We start from the raw sequence: 6,770 nt of genomic DNA, 5'->3' as shown, positions 1-6,770 counted from the left end.
TGCTTAGAACAAAACTGAAAAGTTCTTCTGTTTAGCAAATTAGCTCTTATTTTGTGAAAAATACCACTGAAGATTAATAACAAACTGGTATAACATCAGAAATAAATGTCGTAGCACATTTTTACTAATATTTAAGAATATTTTACAGTAACCTTTTTTTTGTTAGAGCTCTTTCAAAAACATACTTGTCAAGACTTCAATATGTACAGAATGCTAGGTGCTCCAGTCCTGTCATAAGAAGTGGAGTTTATTTCATGGGGTACTGTAACACCTAAGCAATTCACCCTTTGAATGTGAGGACAAAGGGAGAAAATGCCGTCAAACGAAATATGAAATAATGAAAAATGAAATAACTGATGGAAAATAATGTTAATCTTGTTTGTAGCATGTCCTTTATGAGATAATATTGTAAAGGCAGAAGCTTTGGGTGCCTAATAAGAAAAAAGGAGAGTTGAATAGTTAAAACTTACAAACATCTGATACTGCAAGACACTATTTGATGCAGAAATGTTCTGGTCACAAGAAATTCATATGCCACAGTATAACAAAGATAATCCTCCAGGTTTACCATAGTTGGACTAAAACATCCCACAGTTCTCTTTGCTTTAACTCCATGCAAATGGAACAAACTTCTGATTATAAATTAGGTTTTCCAGACAGTCTCCTCCTCTGTACAGCATATGTATGTTTTTTATATTTTCTTTCTTTTTTTTTTTTTTTTTTCTTTTTCTGAGACAAAGTCTTGCTCTGTCACCCAGGCTGGAGTGCAGTGGCTCCATCTCAGCTCACTGCAACCTCCGCCTCCGGGGTTCAAGCGATTCTCCTGCTTCAGCCTCCTGAGTAGCTGGGATCACAGGCACGTGCCACCACGCCTGGCTAATTTTTGTATATTTAGTAGAGATGGAGTTTCTCCATGTTGGTCAGGCTGGTCTTCAACTCCCGACCTCAGGTGATCCGCCTGCCTCGGCCTCCCAAAGGGCTGGGATTACAGGCGTGAGCCACTGCGCCCAGCCCATTTTTTATATTTTCAAACACTATTCTAACCATAAAACCCAGAAACCAAAAAGTAGATAAATAAAGTCCACAGAAATTAAAAAATTATGTATACCAAGACACCAGAAACAAAGTCAAAAGATAAGCTAGAAACTGTGAGAAAATATTTGCTGTATGGATGAAAAAAGCTAATTTCTTCAAGATATGGAAAACTGTCAAAATCAATAAGGTAAAATTTAAAACTCCAGGAGAAAAATGGACAAAGGATATAGTCTACTTGTGGGAGAAGAAATACAGATGGCTAGGCCAGGCGTGGTGGCTTACACCTGTAATCCCAGTACTTTGGGAGGCCAAGGCAAGCAGATCACAAGGTCAGAAGATCGAGACCATCCTGGCTAACACGAGGAAACCCCGTCTCTACTAAAAATACAAAAAATGAGATGGGCACGGTGGCACGCACCTGTAGTCCCACCTACTCAGGAGGCTGAGGCAGGAGAATCGCTTGAACCCAGGAGGCAAAGGTTGCAGTGAGCCAAGATGGTGCCACTGCACTCCAGCCTGGGTGACAGCGAGAATCCATCTCAACAAAAAGAAAAGAAATAAGAAATACAGATGGCTAATACATATATAAAATAGTGCTCAACTTCATTTGCCACTAAGAAATGCAAATTAAGGCCGGGCGCAGTGAGTCACACCTGTAATCCCAGCACTTTGGGAGGCCTATGCGGGCAGATCACAAAGTCAAGAGATCAAGACCATCCTGGCCAACATGGTGAAACCCTGTCTCTACTAAAAATACAAAAATTAGCTGGGCGTGGTAGCTCACCTGTAGTCCCAGCTACTCGGGAGGCTGAGACACAAGAATCTCTTGAACCCAGGAGGCGGAGGTTGCAGTGAGCCAAAATCGTGTCACTGCACTCCAACCTGGCAACAGAGCGAGACTCCGTCTCAAAAAAAAAATAAAATAAATGCAAATTAAACACAAACTCTCCTACCAGATTGCCAGAGATTTAAAATGTTGATAATACTTAGCGTTGGTAAAGAACTGAGAACTCTCATATATCATTTAGGGGAGAGTAAATTTTAAAAAAAAAAAAAAGAAAACTGAAAAATAAAAATTTTAAAAAGGTCGGGTGCAGTGGTTCACATCTGCAATTCTAACACTGGGAGGCCGAGGCAGGAGAATCACTCGAGCCCAGCAGTTCGAGACCAGCCTGGGCAACATAGCAAAACCTCATCTCTACAAACATTTTAAAAACTGGAGAAAAAGTTGAAAGTATTTCGGAGCAGTTAAATGTAAAATTGATCTAGCAATTCCATTTCTAGGAGTCTGCCATACAGATATGCTCATACAAATTATACAGAAATATATATAGAAAGATTTTCATTATAGCTTTGTAATAGAAACTGACAACAATAGAAATGGTCATCATCGGGGGGACTGAGTAAAGAAATGATGATACATCCATACAATAGATGCATTGGATAATGGTGGGCATACAATAGTCCTATGCCCACCATTAAAACAAGTATATACTTATCTATTAATATTGCAAATATGGGCCGGGCGCTGTGGCTCACGCCTGTAATCCCAGCACTTTGGGAGGCCAAGGCAGGTGGATCATGAGATCAGGAGATCAAGACCATCCTGTCTAACACAGTGAAACCCTGTCTCTACTGAAAATACAAAAAAATTAGCCAGGCATGGTAGCGGGCGCCTGTAGTCCCAGCTACTCGGGAGGCTGAGGCAGGAGAATGGTGTGCGTGAACCCGGGAGGCGGAGCTTGCAGTGAGCCAAGGTCGCGCCACTGCACTCCAGCCTGGGCAACAGAGTGAAATTCCATCTCAAAAAAAAAGAATTGCAAATATGTCTAAGATATGAGAAAAAATCAAGTTGCAATTACCTGTATACTATGATCTCATTTTGGAATATATATATTTATATACACATGTATTTGCTTGCATATGCATAAAACTTTTTTTGATAGAGACGGCATCTCACTATGTTGCCCTGGCTGGTTATGAACTCCTGATGTCAAGCAATCCTCCTGCCTTAGTCTCCCAAAGTTCTGGGATTACAGTCATGAGCCACCAGGCCCAGCCAAAACATTCTTGAATATACAGGAAACCTAACAGTTACTACTCAGAAAAGAGACAGTACAGTTCCATGACTTGTCATTTTACTTTTCATTTTATACATTTCTACCTTATTTTATTTTATTTTATTTTTTTTACAGTGAGCATATATTACTTATGGAAGTTTTAAGAATTTATACTGGTTGCTCCAGAAAACAGTTTGGCACTTTCCTACAAAGTTAAATACATACTTACCATCTGACCCAGCAATCTCAGTCCTGAGCATTTATCCCAAAGAAATGAAAATTTATGTTTACACAAAAACCTGCACACAAGTACTTATAGCAGCTTTTATTTGTGATAGCCAAAAACAGAAAACAACCAAAATATCTATCACCTGGTAAATGGTTAAGCAAACTGGTTCCATCATGGAATGGAATACTATTCAGCAATAAAAAGAAACTATTGGCCAGGCACAGTGGCTCACGCCTGTAATCCTAGCACTTTGGGAGGCCAAGGCGGTTGGATCTCCCTAGGTCAGGAGTTTAAGACCACCTTGGCCAACACAGTGAAACCCCATCTCTGCTAAAAATACAAAAATTAGCCAGGCATGGTGGCAGGCACCTGTAGTCCCAGTTACTCGGGAGGCTGAGATGAGAGAATTGCTTAAACCCAGGAAGCGGAGGTTGCAGTGAGCCGAGATCATGCCACTTCACTCCAGCCTGGACGACAAGAGCGAAACTCTATCTCACAAAACAAAGAAAAAGAAACTATTGATACATACAAAAAACTTACATGGGGCCCGGCACGGTGGCTCACGCCTGTAATCCCAGCACTTTGGGAGGCCGAGGTGGGTGGATCACAAAGTCAGGAGTTCAAAACCAGCCTGACCAACATGGTGAAATCCCGTCTCCACTAAAGATACAAAAATTAGCCGGGTGTGGTGGTATGCGCCTGTAATCCCAGCTACTGGGGAGGCTGAGGCAGGAGAATCATTTGAGACCTGGAGGCGGAGGTTGCGGTGAGCCGAGATCGCATTCCGGCCTGGGTGACAGGGCGAGACTCTGTCTCAAAGAAAAAAACTTACATGGATCTGAAGGGCATTATGCTTAGTGGGAAAAAAAATCTCAGAGTTACAGTGATTCCATTATAAGATATTATCAAAATGAAAAATTATAGTTATGGAGGATAGATCAGTGGTTGACAAGGATTAGGGTTGGGAAAAGACTATGAGTATTAAGGGGTAACATGAGAGAGTTTTTTGTGGTGATGGAACAATTGTGCATCCTGATTTTGGTGATGGTTACTCAAATCTACAGGTGATACAATTTTAGAGAACTACAAATACACACACATAAGTACATGAGAAAACCAGGTGAAATCCAAGTAAGGTCTGCACTTGAGTTGATAGTGTTGTATCGATTGTCAATTTCCTGTATTTGACAAGGTGCTATTGGGGCAAAGCTTTGTGAAGGGTACCTGGGAATTCTCTCTACTATTTTTGCTACTTCTTGTAGCAAACTAAACTATTTCAAAATAAAATAGTCCTAAACTGTTTCAAAATAAAAAGTTGTAATAAAAATAATTAACTCGGCCGGGCGCGGTGGCTCAAGCCTGTAATCCCAGCACTTTGGGAGGCCGAGACGGGCGGATCACGAGGTCAGGAGATCGAGACCATCCTGGCTAACACGGTGAAACCCCATCTCTACTAAAAAAATACAAAAAAACTAGCCGGGCGAGGTGGAGGGCGCCTGTAATCCCAGCTACTTGGGAGGCTGAGGCAGGAGAATGGCGTAAACCCGGGAGGCGGAGCTTGCAGTGAGCTGAGATCCGGCCACTGCACTCCAGCCTGGGTGACAGAGCGAGACTCCATCTCAAAAAAATAATAATAATAATTAACTCTGGGGCTGGGCACGGTGGCTCATGCCTGTAATTCCAATGCTTTGGGAGGCTGAAGTGAGAGGATCATTTGAGTCCAGGAGTTTGAGACTAGCCAGGCATGGTAGCATGCTCCTATAGTCCCAGCTGTTCTGGAGGCTGAGGCAGGAGGATAGTTTGAGCCCTGGAGGTGAAGGATCGCTTGAGGTCAAGGCTGCAGTGAGCCAAGATCGCAGTACTGCACTCCGGCCTGGAAGAGAGAGTGAGACCCTAACTCAAAAAAAAAAAAAAAAGACACTGGTAATAAATGAAAAAATTCTCTGGTTAGTGGAAAGATAATTACTCCATTGCAAATTAATAAATTGAATTTCTGGTTTACGAACCAGCTTTTTGTAAACTTGGATATAATAGACTTAATTTCCAATATCCTTATCATTGCCCCTGTGTGAACTTAATATGATTAAAGGCCTGATGCTGCAATACTTAGAAATAGACCTTGGACCTGTGGCATTAACAGGAAATAGACATACCAATAGGCCTTGTCTAAAACAAATAACTGGCACCTTTTAAGACATCTTAAATACCCTGTTACTAGATTTGCTGATTTTTTTTTTTCTTTGAATGATATGCAATGTTCTCAGTATGAGTTAATGGAACCAAAGGTCTTTTTTTTTTTTTTTTTTGAGACGGAGTCTTGCTTCGTCACCCAGGCTGGAGTGCAGTGGCCTGATCTCGGCTCACTACAACCTGTGCTTCTCGGGTTCACGCCATTCTCCTGGGACTACAGGTGCCCGCCACCACACCTGGCTAATTTTCTTCTTCTTCTTTTTTTTTTTTTTTGTATTTTTAGTAGAGATGGGGTTTCACCATGTTAGCCAGCCAAAGCTCTATCTTTTTACAAAAGATTCTCTCTCTCACATCCAGCCCCTTCCACTTCTCATCTAACTACAATAATAGTCCCATGTCCAGTTTCTTTCATATCCAAACCAATCCTGATTAGATTACTTCCTTATTTTTATGCATGCTTACTAGCTCTCTTACTTTCTTGCTTACTCTAGCTCATTCATTTACATACTTTTTTTTTTAAACTTATTGACCAATGTACATACTCTCTTACTGTCTTAGCTGGCCTACAACAATGCTCCTCTAACACTAATGTGCATAAGAATCACCTAAGGATCTGCTGAAATGCAAATTCTGATTCTGTAAGTCTGTGGCTAGGGCAAAACCTAATACTTTGCATTTTTTTTCTTTCTTTTTTTTTTTTTTTTTTTTAGAGACAGGGTCTCACTATGTTGCCCAGGCTGGAGTACAATGGCACAATCTTGGCTCACTGCAACGTCTGCCTCCTGGGCTCAAGCCATTCTCCCATCTCAGCCTCCCAAGTAGTTGGGACTACAGGTGCCTGCCACCATACTCAGCTAAAATTTTTTTGCATTTTTTTAACAGACAGGATTTCTGCCATGTTGCCCAGGCTAGTCTCGAACTCCTGGGCTCAAGCAATCCACCTGTCTTGCCCTCCCAAAGTGCTGGGATTACAGGCGCAAGCCACCATGCTTGCCTGGCTGAGATTTTGCATTTCTAACAAACTTCTGGTACACTCCCACATTGCTGGTCTAAAGTCCACAGTTTGCGTAGTGAGGATCTGAAGAACCAAGTACAAACTCTTTAGGGTAGTTTTCAGTGCATTCCACAGTCTATCCAAATCTCATAACTGTGAACTCTACTGAGGTAACGTTCATTGTTGCATCCTCAGCCCTTAGTATAGAGCCTGAAATAGGATAGGTGCTCAAAAAATATTTGTTGAATGATTGAAGGAGTGA

The sequence above is a fragment of the Macaca thibetana genome, chromosome X, assembly GCF_024542745.1.
Source record: "Macaca thibetana thibetana isolate TM-01 chromosome X, ASM2454274v1, whole genome shotgun sequence".
Lineage (NCBI taxonomy): Eukaryota > Metazoa > Chordata > Mammalia > Primates > Cercopithecidae > Macaca > Macaca thibetana.
This window is presented reverse-complemented; position numbering follows the sequence as displayed.